Source organism: Panthera uncia, chromosome A2 (assembly GCF_023721935.1).
Source record: "Panthera uncia isolate 11264 chromosome A2, Puncia_PCG_1.0, whole genome shotgun sequence".
NCBI lineage: Eukaryota > Metazoa > Chordata > Mammalia > Carnivora > Felidae > Panthera > Panthera uncia.
Window position 1 is genome coordinate 132,236,126 of NC_064816.1, and position 19,990 is coordinate 132,256,115.

The window sequence follows — 19,990 nt, forward strand, 5'->3', positions numbered from 1 at the left end:
AAACACTCCACACCCCCCTCATTTTCTGAAAAGGTCATGACTCAAGTCTTTGATTTTGCAGATTCTTCTTCTTAAGATGGCCTTTCCCATCTGCATTAGTTTCCAATTGCTGCTTTAACAAACTACCACCATAAATTTAATGGCTGAAAACAACACAAATTATTGTCTTAAAATTGCAGAGAAGGCTGAAATGGTTTGGTGGGGCTGTGAAACACTGGCACCTTCTGAGACTGTTACCTTGGACTTGTCTTTTCTTCTTTCATTCCCTTTTCCAAAGGTATAACCTTCCCTTTACCCCAAACCCTGGCCATGAACTTCTTGCTTGAGGACATTGAAAACTAACTGATTTGAAAATGGAAAACCAAGAACCAATTCTCAATATACCAAACAGGCTTTTATTTCAAAGGAGTTCATTTCAGAGGGAAAATGGGTCAAGCTTGAAAAGGCAATGTACATGGATCCTACTGGTAAATGTAGAACTTGGGAACTGTAAAAAGTACAACCAGAAAAAGGGCAGTTGAATGATGGTATGGCAGTTATCTCACCCCTGAAAAGAACTTGTGGTGAGTGCCTCATTCTGGGGAAACAGTTCTGACTGCCTATAGGAGGCTAATGCCTAGAATTATCCCCCAGTTCTCTTGGATGATCATGAAAACCCAGAATCAGCTACTCTTCTGGAGTTTGAGGATGAAACTGGCTATGAAGCTGATGTTTTTCAATATTCTCCAGCTCTCTGTATGGATCCATGTATGTCAAATTGTATACACACTTCATCACAGTGACTTAATGGAGATAATGCTGAAAATGTAAGACTCAAAGCAAATCCAGAGATGAAGAATTTGTGTAAGTGATGTCTTTGAAATGATCTGCTTAAGAGACTTGACACTCTGGTAGCTGAAGAACTTCTGACAGTGGATGCCAGAGTCAATCCCTATGTTCTGGTGCTGACGCATGCAAACACAAAGCCATTTAAGGTATCCTTTTTGACATTTTTAAGGCCAAGGAACAGTTGCCATGTTTTTGTAAACAAAATCACCAGACCACCTTCATTAAGAATTTTCATTCAGCTTAAGTTTAATATATATTTGAAATTACTTTTTTCACAAAATTAAAGCAGTGGAGAATGAAAAAAAAATCCACAAGTGGAGTGGTATCTGAAACAATGACAGAACATAAATATTAATTAGATCCTGGGAAAAAGCCAAAAAAAGGTGAGGTCATGTTCAAGGACAAAGATTATTTGTCAAATCTGATTCAGTGCTAAGCTAGCATTGAGAACAGAACAGTTATGGGAAATATTTTCGATGCTAGTAGACAAGGAGGTATATAGGTTCTGAAGTGAAAGGGAAGTTAATGTGAATGAGAGGCACCTGTGTCATTCTAGGATTATTGCCTAAAATAAAGTTGATGAAGAATGGGAACAGGGCCCTATCATCAGCTTGGGTATAGGAAGGGTACGCAGAAACTCATTTATTAAGACAGAGAGGTATTTTGCAGCTTGAGAGAATGGAAGAAGTCACAAGCATCTTCGGAAGGTATATAATAGTAAACACATATTCCAAGCCTTCTCTTATGCATGGAAGCTGGCAACAATCTCAGGAAACATTAACCTATAATAGGAAGCCTTGAAGACAATTTAGACCTTTGAGATCCTAATTCATAAAAACAAACAAAACAAACAAAAACTACTTGATATGTATGACATCTGGAATTACCTCTTAGATTTAACACTTTTTTCTACTGATTTGTTCATTTAACACAGTATACCAGCTTACCATTCTTAGATGATTATTGACCACCAGACTTCATTTTTGAACAATTGAATCTCCCCTTCTAGGCATATTTGAACTTCACGGTAATTCACAGTTCCTACAATTGACTATAAATGGGCCGAGCCTCTACTGTTACCTAAATTCTAGTGTCAAATTCAGGCTCCTTCAGGGAGATTGAAACCAGTCAGGGTATCCTAGACAGCAATCCGAAAATAGTTGAAAAAAGATCTTTTTAACACTCTTCCTTATGTCAAAACTAGTGTTTTACCCCATGCAGTTCTAACACCTGTTTGCACCTAAGACTACTTATTTGTGGTCATCTTTTCTGCCCCAGCATTTATAATTCCAGCAGGCCTCTTATTTTTTCAAGGAAAAAGCAGAAGTGGTCTAGGGATGTTTTTATGTTCTGTGGACAATGGATCAGACAAATAATTGACCAATATAGAATAAATAAAACTCTAGAATCAAACATTTACCGGGTAGAGTTCTCTTAAAATTTAATTGAAACAGATGTTTTGTCTGACCAAGCAGATCAGAAGCAAAATAAGGCATCTCTCAGTTTCAGTCTCCCTTTGCATACAAGGTATCACCCTTACACAAAATAATTTGTGTTCTAATTCACCTCCTTATAAGTCTGTGGACTATTAATAGAGACTTCTGAGTAATAGAAATAATGATTTTACTTAGGTAAGCAGATTATATAAAATTAATAGTAATTCTTTGAACTACAGTTGAAATAACTTACAGATTCTGTGTCTCCCTCTCTCTCTGCCCCTCCCCTGCTCATGCTCTGTCTCTCTCACTCTCCAAAATGAATAAATGTTTAAAAAAATTAAAAAAAAAACTCCTAGAAGAAAACATAGGCAGTGATTTCTTTGACATCAGCCATAGAAACATTTTTTTAGATGTATCTTCTCAAGCAGAAATAAACTATTGGGACTATACCAAAATAAAAATATTTTTCACAGTGAGAAAAACCATCAACAAAAAGACAAAGGAACCTGTTGAATGGGAGAAGATATTTGCAAAGAATATATCCAATAATGGGATAATATCTAAAATATGTAAGTAATTTATATAACTCAACACCAAGCACAAATAATCTGGTTAAAAATGGGGCAAAGGATCTGAATAGACATTTTTCAAAGAAGACATACAAGTGACCAACAGACACATGAAAAGATCCTTACCATCACTTATCATCAGGGAAATGCAAACCAAACCCACAATGAGATATCACCCCACATGTGTCGTAATGACTAAGATAAAAAAGACAAGAAATAACAACTGTTGGCAAAGATGTATAGATAAAAGAACACTTGTGCACTGTTGGTGGGAATGCAAATTGGTGCAGCCACTGTGTAAAAAAGTATGGAGTTTCATCAACAAATGAAAGGATAGGGTGTGTGTGTATGTGCATGTGTGTGTGTGTATATAGTGAAATATTTTTCAGCCACAAAAAGCGAATGAGACCTTGCCATTTGCAACAACATGGATGGATATGGAGGGTATAATGATAAGTGAAATGCTAAGTGAAATAAGTCAGATGGAGACAGACAAATACCATATGACTTCACTTTTATGTGGGATTTAAGAAACAAAATAAGCAAACATACAAAAAAAAAAAAAGACGAAGAAAACAACAACAGAATTTAAATACAGAGAAAAAACTTGTGGTTGCCAGGGGAGAGGAGAGTGAGAGATGAATGAAATAAATAAATGGAATTAGGAATACATTTATCATGGTGAGCACTGAATAATGTATAAAATTGCTGAATCATTATATCATGTACCTGAAGCTAACATAACACTTTATGTTATACCTCAATATTCTTTAAATACCAATAAATCAAGAAATAATAAAAATATAACATGACCAAAGAAACTCTTAGCAAATTAAGAACAGAAGAAAACTTTTTTATTCTTACAATACCATCTAAAATTACTATAGCAAATCACAATGATTAATTAGTGTGTGTGTGTGTGTGTATATATATTACTTTAATATATATGTATATGTATATGTATATGTGTATATATCTCAGTCTTCTTATTCATTTTAATTTTTTTACATTTATTTATTTTTGAGAGACAGAGACAGAGCATGAGTAGGGGAGGGACAGAGACAGAAGGAGACAAAGAATCTGAAGCAGGCTCCAGGCTCTGAGCTGTCAGCACAGAGCCAGAGGGCAACATGGGGCTCGAACCCAAGAACAGTGAGATCATGACCCAATCAGAAGTCAGACTTTTAACTGACTGAGCCACCCAGGAGCCCCTATTTTAGTCTTTTTAAATGATCAATGTATTGCTTATAACAACAGAGCAATAGGTACAACTCTTTCTTTTGGGAGATATAAGTTGATTTTATAATTCTATACTAAATAATTCAATGAACTAAGAAGATGGAAATATTCAGGTTTTCAAAGACTAAGAAAGCTTTTTAACTGTGAATATTCCTGAAAAAAAAAATATACGGAGGTACTTCAATGCAACAAAATGAATTTAAGAAAATGAAAATAGAAAATTATAAAAGAAGTAAACAGAGGGGAAGAAATCAAAACTTATAATTCATTCCAAGTAGTTGCTAGTAATTCTTGTTAAAAAATTACGGGCACCTGGGTGGCTCAGTCGGATAAAGCATCCAACTCTTGATTTCAGCTCAGTTCACAGCCTCATGGGTGGTGAGATCCAGCCCTGTGTTGAGCCCTGCACCAGTAGTGTGGAGCCTGCTTGGGATTCTCTTTCTGCCTGTTTCTCCACCCCCCTCCCAAAACTTAGAAACAAAATGGTCCTTTAAATTTGCAGTAATTTAATGGATGTGGTTGTATAACTGATTTTTCCTTTCATTTGTTAATATGGTGAAGGATGCTGATAGATATCCTTCTTAATCCTTTCATGTTAATTTCTTACCTAGTAAAGTGACAATTTAAAGCAGTGAATTTTCCATTAAATGATTTAGTGTGATTTCATAGGTCCTACTACATAGTTGTTTTATTATCATTGTTCTCTGTGTATTTTCATGTCAATTTTTAGTTCTTCAAGGATTAAGAGAGGAGTTTTATTTTTTATAGGATTTTAACTCATTTTCATTTATACTCAGTTAAATAGTATTTTATTTATAATATTATTGATTCTGCATCTTCTCCATTGTTTTTCTCTCATGGAGAATCTAGACTGCCCTTTTCCTTTTGTGTCGCATTCTAGTAATTTGGAAGCTGTATAGTATTTCAAGTTACTTTTAAAATATTTACACTGCTTACTATAATTTCATTTAGCCTTAGTTCTAAATATAGAGCTTAATTCTGACTACCATTGGAGTTATCGTTTAGACTTGATTGGGTGAATTTATTCTTTGAGTAGTATTCTATTTCATTTTTTATGTTTTCTTTTTTAATTTTTATTTGAGAGAAAGAGAGAGTGAGAGAGAGTGAGACAGAGAGAGAGAATCTTAAGCCCTGAGGCAAGGTTCAGTCCCACAACCCTGGGATCATGACCTGAGACAAAATCAAAAGTGGGACACTCAACTAACTGAACCATCCAGGAGCCCCTATTTCTTTTTTAATGAATGGCTTAAGTATGACAAATTATTCAAATATGTGGATGTCAAACATCTGTCACTTCATAAAACAACTTTTCACAGTATATATATATTTTTTCTTTTTTAAATGTTTCTTTCTCCCCTCTCTAGATAGCAGACTATTAAATAGTAAAGACTATTTTGTCTCAGTTTACAAAGGACTTGACCTAGAATTAAACACAGTTCTGTCAGAAATTTGTGAAATGAAAAAAGGCTGATAAAATAAAGAAGTAAACTGATGCTAGGTAGATTTTTCCAGAAAATAAAACAGGTAATTACAAAAGTTTAGCATGTATATGCAGAAACATCACAAGTTTAAATAAAATATGCACACAAATGTAAGAGACTCTATGCTATACACATAAATGCTTTGGTTAGGAAAAGTAATCTCATTTCTCTTCACTATGTTTTAAAAGTAAAATTATGCTGAGTACCCATTGAATGTGTAACCTAGATGTTGAAAATCTTATTCATAACAACTTTTTATTAGCAAATAAAACAACCAGAACATTAGGATGATTTTTTATTTCTTTTAAATTTTCAAATAAAAACTTTGGAGATAAAAATACAGTAAATAATTTAAAATTTATGTTGAAATCAAACACTGTTATGATCAGTTTCCGTATTTTAGAAATTTACGTATTATAAATTTTGAATGAATAATACTTCATCTTACATTTTTATGGCATACAAGATTGAGTTGTTCTATTTTCTGATATTTTGTTACTTAGTTACTCCAGTTGTATATAATAATTTATTTTGAAATAGTACATATTAAATCATAGTAACAATTATTAATGTTTTATTTATGGCTATTCCTATATAATCAATACACTCTTGGGGAGTAAGATCTGTTATAAAATTCATGTGACTGAATAGTTAATTTAACACATTATCGTCTTACTTTGCTTGAACATGTTACTTGATACTAATGTAGCTTTTTCCACTTTTTTTTCCTAAGTCCAAAGTCTTTGACCTGGGTTTAGTTTTTTCAGGAAATATTTTACACCTGTTTTCAAATACTCAATTTTATTGAGTTTTGAAATGTTTTGCCTCCTCAGCGTTAGTGATTCTTTATTAACATGATTTTAATATGGTTCCTCATTTCCTAAGTTGTTTGACCACCATCCCTATCATCCCTCTTTGAATCGGGGAGAAGAAGAATTTGTTTTAGCATCTACCATTAACATTCATGAATCTTTATCTCTCATGTCACTGATGAAGTCCTGGCAGAGTCAGAATGTTTCCAGACCATACTATTCTTTAGGTGCCATCAACTTTGTTTAAACCAAAATGAATTGAGATTGATTTTTTTTTTCCTTGAATAAGACAAACATGCATTTTCTGAAAGAAAATTCTGAAATATTGTATTTAATTTGAATTTTGAACACTTGTTTGGTATAAGCCCAAGAAATTATACTACTAATAATAAACACTTCACCTTATATTTTCCTACTCAGGAATACTGAAAATCCATTAAGCCTATGATTAATAACGTCACTATTTATTCAGTTTTATCTTTTAAAATGAGAAAGGATCAGTGGAGCAGAGGGGGAAAATTATTCTTACTCCAGTGTTTTTGGAAGCAATGTGGCAACAGGAACCTGGTGCAAGCAGATGGAATAGTTTGCCAATGGCCAGATCATTTTAGAACCTGGACTTTGGCCATGGAAAGCAGTATCTTTCATTTGCTTATTTGCAATCCATATATCTTCTTTCATGAAGTTGTCTGTTTAAATCTTTACATTGCATTTTGCTAACTCTTTATATATTCCATATGTAAGTCCTTCATCAATTGTGTGTTTTGAAAATATATTTTCTTCTAGTCTGTGGCTTGTCTATTTTCTTGTTATTTTCTTTATTTCTTTATTTCTTTATTTTCTTTTATTTTCTTTTGAAGAGCTGAAGTTTTTAATTTTGATATAGTCCAGCTTTTCTTTTTATTTTTCATTGTGCTTTTTTAATTATACCTAAGAAATCTTTGTCTAAGCCAAGATCACATATTTTCCTATCTTTTCTTATGAAAGATGTATGATTTTAAGTTCATATTTAGGTTTATAATCATTTTGTTATTTTTTTATATGATGTGAAGCATTTGCAATGTTCACTGTGTGTGTGTGTGTGTGTGTGTGTGTGTGTGTGTAGTCAAGATGTTCCAGGGCAATTTGTTGAAAAGTCTATACTTTCTCCATTCAGTTTACTTCACAACTTCTTTGAAAATCAATTGACAATATATGTAGTCATATAGTTTTGGACTATAATTTTTTCCATTGATTGTTGTACCCTTCCTTTTGTCAATATCCCATTATCTTGTTTATGGTAGCTTCTGGCAACTCTTGAAATTAAATCATGAGAATCCTCCAAATAATTTCTTCTGTTTCAAAATTGTGTTGACTAATTTAGTTCCTCTGTTTTAATTTTGAGATCAGTTCAGTTTTCTTTGTTGGCTGCGTGGCGGCGCAGGGGTGGGGTGGGCAGAGCCTCTTGGATTTTTACTGGGATTGAATAAAACTGATGGATTGATTTAGGAAGAAAATGGCCTTTTAATTGATAATTTATCCCATGAAAAGAGTGTACATCTTAGTTTATGTAGGTATTCTTTGATTCTTCTTGTCAGTGTATTAAATATGTTTTTGCATATATAGATCTTGAATATATTCAGTTATGTTTGTATCTAAGCATTTCATGTTTTCTGGTGCTGTGTTTCTTTGTTTTTCTTTTAATGGCAATGGAAACTATAGAAGTCCACCTTCCCTCTTAATTCCTAATATTGTTATTTTTCTCTTTTCTCTGTTTTCCTTGATCAGTCTTATCTTTCTGATCTCAGAGCACCAGGTTTGGTTTTATCTGTGGCATTAATTTTATCTGTGGCATTTATATTTTGTTTTCTTATTTCATTGGTTTTAATTCTTATCTTCTCCTAGTTTGTATGTATGTGTCGGTATGTGTTATTGAATCAGACTAGTCAGGGGCTTTTGTTTCATTATACTGTGTTATTTCCAGTGCACAGCCACCTTTAAATATTTTTAGCATAACATTGTGCTTATTTTAGAAGCTGCAATGCTAGATTTATCTCCATGCTTACTGTTCCACTGTCCCCCATGCTAGGTTCTGACCTTACCAATTTAAATGGTGTTGCATTAAATATGTAAGATACAGGATGGTTAACAGTAAAATTGTTGATTTTAAATAGTAATAATGAACATATAGGGAATACCGTATTGATATAAAGACATTTCTTTCAATGAAATCAGGAAGCAACTGTTCCCATTACCATGAATTTAAAGTGTCACTTATTTTACAACAGCCTAGCAAAGGTTACACAGATGGCACAGGCAGAATAAAGGTAACCATTTCCACATGTCACTTATTTAACTTGAGTAATACTTGCGAAGCAGATACTAAGATTCTGTATTGAGTACTTTCATCTGTGTATATACAGGTCATACTTTACACACACTGTATATACCCCACACACGTGCATGTATACATATATCGAGGCTAGATAGATAGTAGATGGTATCCTTTAGTGAACATAAGTGTGATTTGTAATCATCACAATGACCAAATATTTCAGTCTCTGCTCACATTACAATTAACATGAGAGGTCAATCACACTGACATTAAGACAATTTCAAATAATTTAAGGAACATAAATAGAGCTACAAGTATCATACAAGTAGAATTCGAATTTTGGTTCATCAGTACTAAGACTTAGGCTTAAAATGTCTAGAGCTTTTTTCTTTCTTCACATTTAGAAGTAACCATTTTCTAGCAAGCTACGAGAGCAACATTTGTGAACAGAGAGGTATGGCGTTTGTGAGTGGAGAGTTGGAAGAAAGCAGAATTGAGTAGAAAGAGAACTAATTTGTGGTGCTGCTTTGAGAACATTTCAATCCAGCTCTAGGAACCCGAGAGCAAGGAATACCCTCTAAAGAAGTTCCACGTGGAGGGGCACCTGGGTGGCTCAGTCGGTTGAGCGTCTGACTTCGGCTCAGGTCATGATCTCGCAGTTTGTGAGTTTGAGACCCGCTTCAGGCTCTGTGCTGACAGCTCAGAGCCTGGAGCATACTTCAGATTCTGTGTCTCCCTCTCTCTCTGCCCCTTCCCCGCTCATGCTGTGTCTATCAAAAATGAATAAAGTTAAAAATAAAGATAAAAAACTAAGTTCTACATGGATATGAATATTCCAGATGTAGTACCTGACTCTTCTTAGTCCTAACTCTGGAAAGAGTCTGGGGAGGGCACATCTGAATATGAGTGCTATGACAGATACCAAGGCTGCAGGATGTCTGCTAACTAACTCCTCATAGCAGGTTCTTTTGATGGAAGACTTGAGGGGTACACCCTCATTTTGGCCATTGCAAATAATAGAGAAACACTAGAAAATTAATAGAATGATCTTAGAAAATCCTGTGCCATTGTTGAATTCTTGTTGTGAGCCTGAAAAAAATTGGTTAGTCATACTACATTAATGCTACTTCATTAAAGTGATACATGGACCAAAGTTTGTTTGTTTGTTTGTTTGTTTGTTTGTTTAAATTCAAGTTAGTTAGCATTCAGTGTAGTACTGGTTTCTGGAGTACAACCTAGTGTTTAATCAGTTGCATGTAACACCAGTGTTCATTCCAACCATTGCCCTCCTCAGTGCCCATCCCTCTCTGTTTTTATTTTATTTTCCTTCCCTTCCCCTATGTTTATTTTTTGTTTCTTAAATCCCACATATGAGGGAAATCATATGATATTTATCTTTCTCTCACTGACTTATTTCATGTAGCATAATCACTCTAATTCCAATGTTGTTGTTCAAATGGCATGATTTCATTCTTGTGGATTGCCACGTAATATTCCATTGTGTGTGTGTGTGTGTGTGTGTGTGTGTGTGTGTGTGTGACATCTTCTTTATCCATTCATCAGTTGTTGGACATTTGGGCTCTTTCCATAATTTGGCTTCTGTTGATAGTGCTGCTGTAAACTTTGGGATGCATATGCCCCCTTCAAATCAGCATTTTAGTGTCCTTTGGATAAATATTTAGTAGGGCAGTTGCTGGGTTTGTAGGGTAGTTCTATTTTTAACTTTTTGAGGAATCTCCAAGCTGTTTTTCAGAGTGGCTATACCAGTTTGCACTCCCACCAACAGTGCAAAAGTGTTCCCCTTTCTCCACATCCTTGCCAATATCTATAATTTCCTGAGTTGTTAATTTTAGCCATTCTGACAGGTATGAGGTGGTATCTCATTGTGGCTTAGATTTATGTTTCTCTGATGATAAGTAATGTTGAACCAAAGTTTCATTTAGAACATGGAGACATTTAAAACAGCCTCTTTAGGGGTGCCTGGGTGGCTCAGTCAGTTAAGCCTTCAACTTCAGCTCAGGTCGTGATCTTGCGGTTTGTGAATTCAAGTCCTGTGTCAGACTCTGTGTTGACATGTCAAAGACTGGAGCCTGCTTTGGATTCTGTGTCTCCCTCTCTCTGCTGTTCCCCCACTTGTTCTCTGTCTCTCTCTGTCTCTCAAAAATAAATAAATGTTAAAAAAATTAAACAGCTTCCTTGAATGCTCCTGACTCTTGGGGAAGTCAACTTTCACTATCCCTAAGTTCTTCAAAAGTTTCTGACGTGTTTTTTTTTTTTTTTTTTTCCTCTAGAAATTCCTTTAACCTTGGCTGAAGAGTAACTACTTTGGGTGGCCTTTTCAGGCTCTTTCTGTAGCCCCTGCACATTAAGGATCACATTTCCAGGCTCTTACTCTGAATTCTTTTTGTCCACCTCCACCAATTCCATGACCCTATCTCATTGCATCCACATCTGGTGCATAGGAAACGTTCACTTCTCCTTTGCCCTTTCCCTGACAAACTCTGGGTGACCAGGCCAATTCCAGAAAAGCAACAACCCTCACTCTCTGGCTTTACTTCAAAGAGCCCTTCTTTTGTCTTCTAGAAGTTCCTAGTTTTCTGTCTACTTTGATTTTCACAGTCATGAGATACTAACTTAGGTGTGTCTGAAAGACAGGGAACACTTCAGGTATGTTGAAGGTCTCCCTGCTCCTTCCATAAATTTCACTAGCTTTAGAATTATAGGGAAGTACCTTCTCTTTGCTCATAAAAAGTGGGGTGGGGTGGGTAGGGATTCTAATTAGGGTAGGGATTCTCTCCAAATAAAATTATTTACCAATCACTCCACTTTCACTTTATCTGACTTCCTAAATCTATAATAATGCCCTGGGGTCCATGAAGCATAAAAAAAGTCTCTAGAAAACTTAGTAATTTTTCATTTAAGGATGGGATTTCAACTCACACTCATTTTGGTATGATAACATGTATACTGTTGTGGACTTAATCAAAAATGAGGAAAAAACACTGTGTTCCTCTCTTTCACTAACAATAAGTTTCAATCATGGAATAATCCTAGCATTTTGGGTGCATAGAAGAGAGACAATTTAATTTTCCTAAAGGTATAGCACAGGTTTTAATAGTCTGAAGAACTTTCAGAAAAAAAAAATCTGTGATCTTTAAGTTATAGATAGATAGATAGATAGATAGATAGATAGATATAGATGATATAGATAGATATAGACATATGATATATAGATATACATGTGGGGGGTGAGAGAGAGATTATTGGTATACTAATCATCAGAATTCTTCCATGTTTTGGACTTTCATATCTATTGGTACTAGTATACCTGTGACCTGAACTAATTTTAAAACACATTATAATTGACCTCCAACAGTCAAGCCACGTTGACCATAGCCATACTTTCTAGTTTTGTATTATATTCCATTAACTCAAAAATAATTTATCCATAGATTATTATGTACACGGTGGTTTACTGCTTAAGTATGGTTCTACCTAATCAATAATTCACAATCCAGATTAATTTTAATCGGAATGATCTCCACACACAGCTGCTACATGCTTCAGTTATCCTTATTTAATCTACACCAGTGACTTTACTACAGTTAGATTTGTGTTGGTGAAATTAATGACTAGTTAGCTAATGAAAATTAGCAATTGGCTTTCTTAAGAATTTAGTACATTGTGTGTGTGTGTGTGTGTGTGTGTGTGTGTCCCACCTAAGATATTTGAGAGATACCCTCACTTTTCCCTAGCATGGGGAAATGGGCCTAAGAATCTAGTTGGCCTTATATGTAATATATTCAGGCATCAATCTCCGGTTAGATTGTTAAAGGACTTAGTCCACAGAGTTTTGGTTTCCAAAACCTGCCCCCCAAATGTAGTCATATTTGCCTTATGTAATTTTTCATTAACAGTGTTTTGAAAAACCCCAATGCCAAGATACCCTAAGCCCATACAATAGTTTGTATTAGGTTTGGTTCCTACTTGCTAATAAATGTATGTGTGACAATATTTGGTCAAAGATGCTATTTGCCTGCCACCTTTCAAGTTTTTAGAGATTGTCTTGCTATCACCTCTTTCCAGTTATTAGAGATCTACCCACTCTAGTTCAAAACAGTAAGGGGAGGGAAGTATAAAGGAGTTGTGGGAAGGGTTCACAGAGAAGATGGTATTCTAACTAAGAATAAAAAAAGAAAGTGAGTAAGATTTTGCCAGACCGACTGGGGTATATGAGGAGACAAAATCAGCATGTAGAATTATTCTTGGAAAGAATGGTTTATAGAATGTGCAGGAAACTATGGCTGAAATTTAAGATTTTAGAATAGAAGTACAGGCAGGGTCAGAATTATAAAGCCATTTATGTGGTAACTTGAGTGTTTTCAAACTTTTTTGACCACCACTTGTGGAAAATACAGATTTTATTATATGACCTCTTACACACACATACACACACATCTTCAAAATAATACTTATATTTCACTAATTTCTATGTACCCTAGCATTTTATTTACTCTTTCTTCCTGATATATTCTATTTTATTTTACCGAAATGCTGTCATTAAAACCAGTGAAATTATTTCTTGTCATACCAATCAACCATAATTCACAGATTGACAACCATCCCCTAGAAGACCCAACCAATTTCAGGGATGTCTAACCAGTGCAGTAAGAAGAGGTAACCCAGTAGCTGGTGGGTAGCAGCTGAGCTGAGTCATGAGGGTGTGCATTTCTCTTTGCCCAGCAGTGCCCTTGCACAACACTTGTATATGCTGAAGGAAATGCAATATTAAATAGCAACTAAGGAAATCCATTACAAGTTGAGAGAGAAGCCATGGAAGAAAAGAAGTTTTAGTACCTTTAAGAGCACTTTTTTTTGTCCTTTTTGAGCAAGATGTACTACATTTGTGACTTTTACTTGGTCCCCAAATCCTGTTATCATTTGTGCAAAAAAACACTGTCCAATAGAAATATTACATAAGACACATATGCAATTTTAAATTTTCTAGTAGAAGCATTAAAAAGTAGGTGAAATTATTGTAATGATATGCTTATTTAAACCGATATATACAGAATATTAGCAAATCAATAATCAAAATACAAAATAAAAGGCATTTTTACTTTTTTATTTCTACAAAGTGTTAGAAATGTGGGATAGATTTTATAGTCACAGATATTCTTAATTTGGGCTAGCCCAATTTTGAGTACTCTGTAGTCATATGTGATTTGGCATTACCATATTGGGCAGTGTGACTCTACAAAATGAGGAACGCTAGAAGTTTTATGCTAGTGTTTGTGAGGTCCAATTTGACTTTAAGATTTATCTCTGTCTGTCTTAATAGTAGAGAAAATGAAGTAGATTGTAAGATTGGAGGCAGGAGGAACTGAACATTAGTTGTTTGGTTTGGGGGCAGATTTTAGTGGTAATGGTAAACTTGTCAGGAGTTGGACACTGATTACCTGTGAGTGTTTAGTGGTAATAGGGAAAGAGGAAAGAGTCAAAGGAAAAAGATTGGAATGATTCCCAGATTTATGGACTTTGTGAATTTGTGGATGGTGGTACCATCTATCAAAATAGTGTATCCAGGTTAAGCACCACTGTACACTTTCATTCCTTTTTGTAAAGTCAATTTATTATATTTTCTTGTCATCAAAGTGACCTGAGATACTCCTTGATTTAGTAATCCTAATACAACTTATCTTAGTAAATATACTGGTAACTTACAATTGGAAAGAACTTTATAAGTTGTTTGATCCCATAGATTCTGCCCAAGATAAACTCCAGGAGTTGAATTTGGGGCCAGTTTTATGAATAGAACATGATTGTCACTGGAACAGACCAGCTTTTTAATGAACATATGAGAAAACTGACCTAGTAAGATTGGGTGACTTCCTCAAATCCCCTCTGTTTAGACATAAGCCAGAACTAAACTCCACCATAATGTGCTTTTCCTTTCTCTGGGACTCTCCTCAAAACTCTATTCTCTGCTGTTGGCTTCACCTTGTACTTTTAAAGTAAGATCTATTTTCTAAAATTTCCCTTCATTTCACTTTAAAATCTCTCCACACTTTCACCTTTCTAGTCTTCCTTCAATTGTCTCTGCAAGATGTGCTCTATTCTTTGTGAAGAAGAGTACCTCGCCCATTATCTGGCTCCCGCCTGCTTTTTGTTCTTCCTAGATCAATGTGTTGTTCCATTTACTTTTGGAGATCAATATTTTGAGAAGCCAGCATGTGCCCTGTAAAAACTCCACTTGATTATATTGCACCATATCTTTGTTTAAAGGCTGCATTTCTATATTGACTTGGTCAAAGTAGAAAAAGGAATAACGAATGATATAATTTTAAAGGAGACAGAGTATTTCATTTCATTTTAAGTTTATTTATCTATTTAGAGACAGAGAGAGAGAGAGAGAGAGAGAGAGAGAGAGAGAGAGAGAATGATTGGGGGAGGGGCAGAGAGAGAGGAGAAGGAGAGAGTATCCCAGGAAGTCTTCATACTGTCAGAGCAGAACTCATTGTGGGGCTCAAACTCATGAACCATGACATCATGACCTGAGCCGCAGTTGAACGCTCCACCCACTGAGCCACCCAGGAGCCCCTAAAATGATCTTTAACTTTCGGTAAAATGGATCTGAACCTGTCCTGAATAATTCAGTTTTTTTCTACGTCAAAAATACATCTGTCCCAGTGAATTAATCAATAGTAGAGATCAGTATGAAATAACAACTTAAAACACTATAAAGAAGTAGTACTGACAATTATATTTGTTACAGAGAATATTTGTTCATGTGTACACAAGCTGTATGTGTGATAGTGTGTGTATGTATTTATGTGTGAATGCATTTCTTTGTGTTATTTAACTCTATTTAATGTGAGGGAGAAAATATAGATTAAAACATGAGTAATAATATCACAAATAATTGGCATTTGAGAATGTCTATCTGATGTACATTTTTGCAATAAGTGAATTTAGATTGGAACAAGGACCAATATGGAAACTCAATATAGTCTTTCAGGCATGCTGATGGTTAATAAACTTTCTGAGCCCTTGAAAATCTGAAAATATTTTTATCTTGTTAACCTACTCTATCATTTAGCATAGAATTATAGGCTTGACTTAATTTTTCCAAAACTCTTTGTAGCCATTGCTCTGTTGTCATCAACTAAAAAAAAAATGTCTCCAATTAAACTTAATTTTTCAGTAGTAGTGAAGGGAGAAATGATGATCTAGAGAATAAGAGGAAACCTGAGAATCAAAAAGAATAGCGAACCTTTCCAGCCTCATATTCCTGTTTCGGGAAATCAACTCTACTGAAGACTAAACACACAACAAAAATAAAACAAAATAATCAAGTAGCTTCTAACTCACACACTTTCATTATTTTTTATACCCATTTGCAAGGTCTAAGCAGATAGGTCTTTTTGATAATGAAAGGTAGGTTGAGTGGAGAGAATCCAAAGAGTTCCATCATAACAAGTAAGACCTCAGAATAGACATTTTGTCTGCCTCCAATTTATTTATTAAAGAGATTTAATATAATTATTTCTAATATTTCTTTCAACTCTGATGTTCTATGAGTCAGTATTTTGAAGTCTTTGAACGTCTAGGATATCTTCATATACACACAAGTCATAAGGGAACTTGGAGGAGATAGATAAGGGTTGAATCTTTGCTTTATCCTTTACTACCCAAATGACTGGGAAAAGTCACATGATTTCTCAAAAGCTTTGGCTTCTCTTCTGTAAATAAAAGTCACATTTTACAGAGGACTTAAGAAATTTATGGATTTTCAGGAAGAAATTCTGAGGACCATAGTAGTAATACATTAGGTACTATAAAAAGGTGATGTTTATAAGTAACTATTTGGGCAGAATTAATGTTTAGGCCTTTATGTCTCAAAACCTTAACTTCTTATTCAATATATTATTGAAAATATTTTTATGAAAAATTGTATTTTATGCCTTCCATGAACAGAGCAACATAATATATTGGCTTTCTACCCTGAGTCTGAAGGATGTTGGCTTCATTAGGGTTGTCTCAGAGATCATAAGCAAAGGGAAAGGAAGAAGTTGCATGGGCATCCCTACTTAAATCCATAAAATTTATGTGTATATCTATGTATACATCAGACTTTCTATAGGATTTTTGAGGAAATTGAGTTTTGCTGTTTAAAAACAAACCAAAAATACAGTGTACATATTTTTACATATTTATTTAAACATAAAGTACACATATTTAAAATGTACCATCTTGATAAATTATGACATATGTTTACACTATGAAAGCATCACCATAATGTAGATAATGAAGAATTTATGCAACACCTGCAACGTCTATTAAAGGGAAAACTGAAGTTAATTAATTGGTATATGAAATAGTTGTTCATATTAAGGATCATTTTCCTCAAGATCTTGCTCTTTGTGTAATGTAGATTTTCTATCTCTGACAGCCTGAACAAAGTAAGTTTCCAGATGATCTGCTTTTCTCTAAGGTTTGCTAACATTGAAAAAGTAAATACAATGTGAATCAAACTATTTCTATTGAAGAAAAACTGAAGGTTTATTTTAATGTCTCCTTACCTGAGCAAGCTCATGCAACATTAAACCCTTTGTAAAGCTTCCTGGAATTGGCTTGGCAATGCAAATCTGTTTACTGAGAGAAATTGGAATCAGACATCCTTTCCATTTATGGGATTAGCAGTCTCACTAATGACTAGTCACTTGTTGAGGTAAGTGCAAATTTAAACCAAGAATGATTGCTTAGGTGCACAGCTCAATTTCTGGCTTACATTCTCAGTTGGAAAAAGCACTATGTATTAATTCTACCATTCTACCACTCCTCCAAGCAATATATGTTTGTGCTTATGTGCTTGTCTGCTATATCAGCCCTGGAACAAAAATATCCTTACGATCCCAGTATACATATTTATTGTACTTCTTACTATTGCGTCTGCCAAGTAGCAAGAATGTATTTATCTATCATGTAAATAATTATATCTGATTAGACACTCACATGGTATATTTACAAGCATTCACTCTTAAATTAAAACACTTGGATAATTTCAACCCATGAGGACACAAAAGTACGTGGCTCAACTTGTTCCTTAATCTGACCAGAGATGATTTAAAACATTAAGATCTGATTACACCCCATTAGACTTCAGAATACAATTTTAATAAGTGCAAACCTTGAATTAATGTACTGTGATTTTTAAAATAACTTTTTTATTCCTTTTATACATCAAATCTTACACATACACACAGGAATCATCATAATCACAAAATAGGACTTTTTTATATTCTTACTCCATAGATGTTCTTAGACATGCATCTCAAATAAATATACAAAAAAAAAAGGCGTGGAAGGTTCTACTTTTTTATGTAGAGAGAGATCTTTTTTCCTGTTCCATAGAATCTCTGAGGAAAATGCAAATTCTGTAAATATATGTAGTGTATAGTGTGATGTGGTAAAAATAAAAATAAAAATAAAAATAAACAAACTGATTTAGGATCCTTACCCCAAAAGACTGAATAACTACCTAATACCACATCTGCAGTATTTTGGTTTTACAAACCTGTTGTTTTGTATTTTGTGTATGTGTTTATAAACCCAATTTTGTGCTGTGCATGGTCAGTCCAGAGGAAAATCTTACAAATACATTCTCTGTGACTGCTTATTTATCTGGTTTTAAATAAATAGTTTTTATAATTAAAATTATAAAATCAAAACCAAATATAATTAATTGTAATCTTTAAGTAATATCCTGGACTATACATGAGCTTAAGAAGAGACTATGATGATGAAGGAAAAGGAGAAGAGGAAGGAAGAAAGAAAAATGAAAGGAGGGTCTGAGATGTATTGGCCCTGTGTACTATTGGCTTATCTTTTAGTGAGATATGATTAAAATTCATTATGTGCCACTGTTTACCTGAGTTGAAACATAAATGCTTAAGAACATATGAGACAACAGGCCTCTGGTATTTTGTGGTGGAATGTAGATAAGAATAGTCTATTTAGAGGGTGACTGGACAAATAATCATCCTTTTCAAGATACATATATATATTCCTTGTCTCATCAATTTATCTTTAAAAATATACCCTAAAGATAAATTTGCACAAGTCCATCAAGATATGTGAACAAGTCTGCTTATTATAGCATTATTTAATACATTTTAAAAAACCGGGAATAAGTTCATTCATAAAGATCTAGTTATGTTAACTTCTATAGAATGGAACACTAAAAAACTGTTTAAAAAATAAGGTAGAGTGATGCATATTAATGTGAGAATGTCAGTTTATACACAATTAAATGGAAAAAAGGTCATTTATTAGTTGTATAGAATAATCATTTAATACCTACTTGAAAAATTTAGCATCGTAGATTTGTTTGATATATATACAAAATTTGTAAAGATACACAAGAAAGATTTAATGCCATTACCTCAAGCATAAGGTATTTGAAGGGTTTTATATGAGATCTAGATCTTTATGTGTCGCTTCATAAACTTTTATAAAGTCCAGTATCAACTTATTGTCTAAATAAATATCTCATAGCATATAATAAACCTAATTGGTAAGAGGGTGTTTTATTGTTAAAATCATTTTGTTTTTATGGTTTTAATTATTCTCCTCTTCCTAAATTTGGAGATGAGCAAGAAACCCTTGGATTTAGTTGTCAAATTGTATCATGTAATTAAAATAATGAAGATCCATTTTTGGAAATTAGAATACAGAGTGAAACCAAGAAGTAAAGGGCTCTGTTGTTCTGCTATGAAATGAAGATTGCATCAAATATTCTGGGAACTTCTTAATGACGCCAATGAAAGATTGGTAGAGTGGAGGTATTTGAGGGTTATAATGTACAGAATGAACAGTGATGTAAATACAGAACACTTCTAAAATTTAATTCACTACTAAATGATGCCTGATGAAACTGAATTCAGTGAGAATAAACATAAACAGAAAGACATTAGGTAAGTGTAGAAGAAACCTATGAAAAGGAGCACATGACCAGGGTATCCTCATAATTCCTCAAAGGACTGGGGCTTCTCCAAAATTCCACCAAAGATGACACTCTTAAATGTTTAAAAATAAATGAAATTAATTAACTTGCAGCACTCTGATATCCTGGCTTAGAGTGCTGGTGAATTAGGATAATAAGTGGCCCTGGAAGTGTAAGGAGATGTCAGTTTTCTAGACAGAATTATTCCTAGTTTTGAAAAGACAGTTCACAGTGCTGTCATGAATAATCTTTTTTTTTTTTTTTTTTTTTTTTTTTTTTTTT

General features: G+C 34.0%; 1 pseudogene; it reads left to right on the top strand.

The window, feature by feature from the left end:
- Positions 1–346: 346 nt before the first annotated feature.
- Positions 347–1,879, top strand: LOC125930458 (ADP-sugar pyrophosphatase-like; annotated as a pseudogene).
- Positions 1,880–19,990: the final 18,111 nt, after the last annotated feature.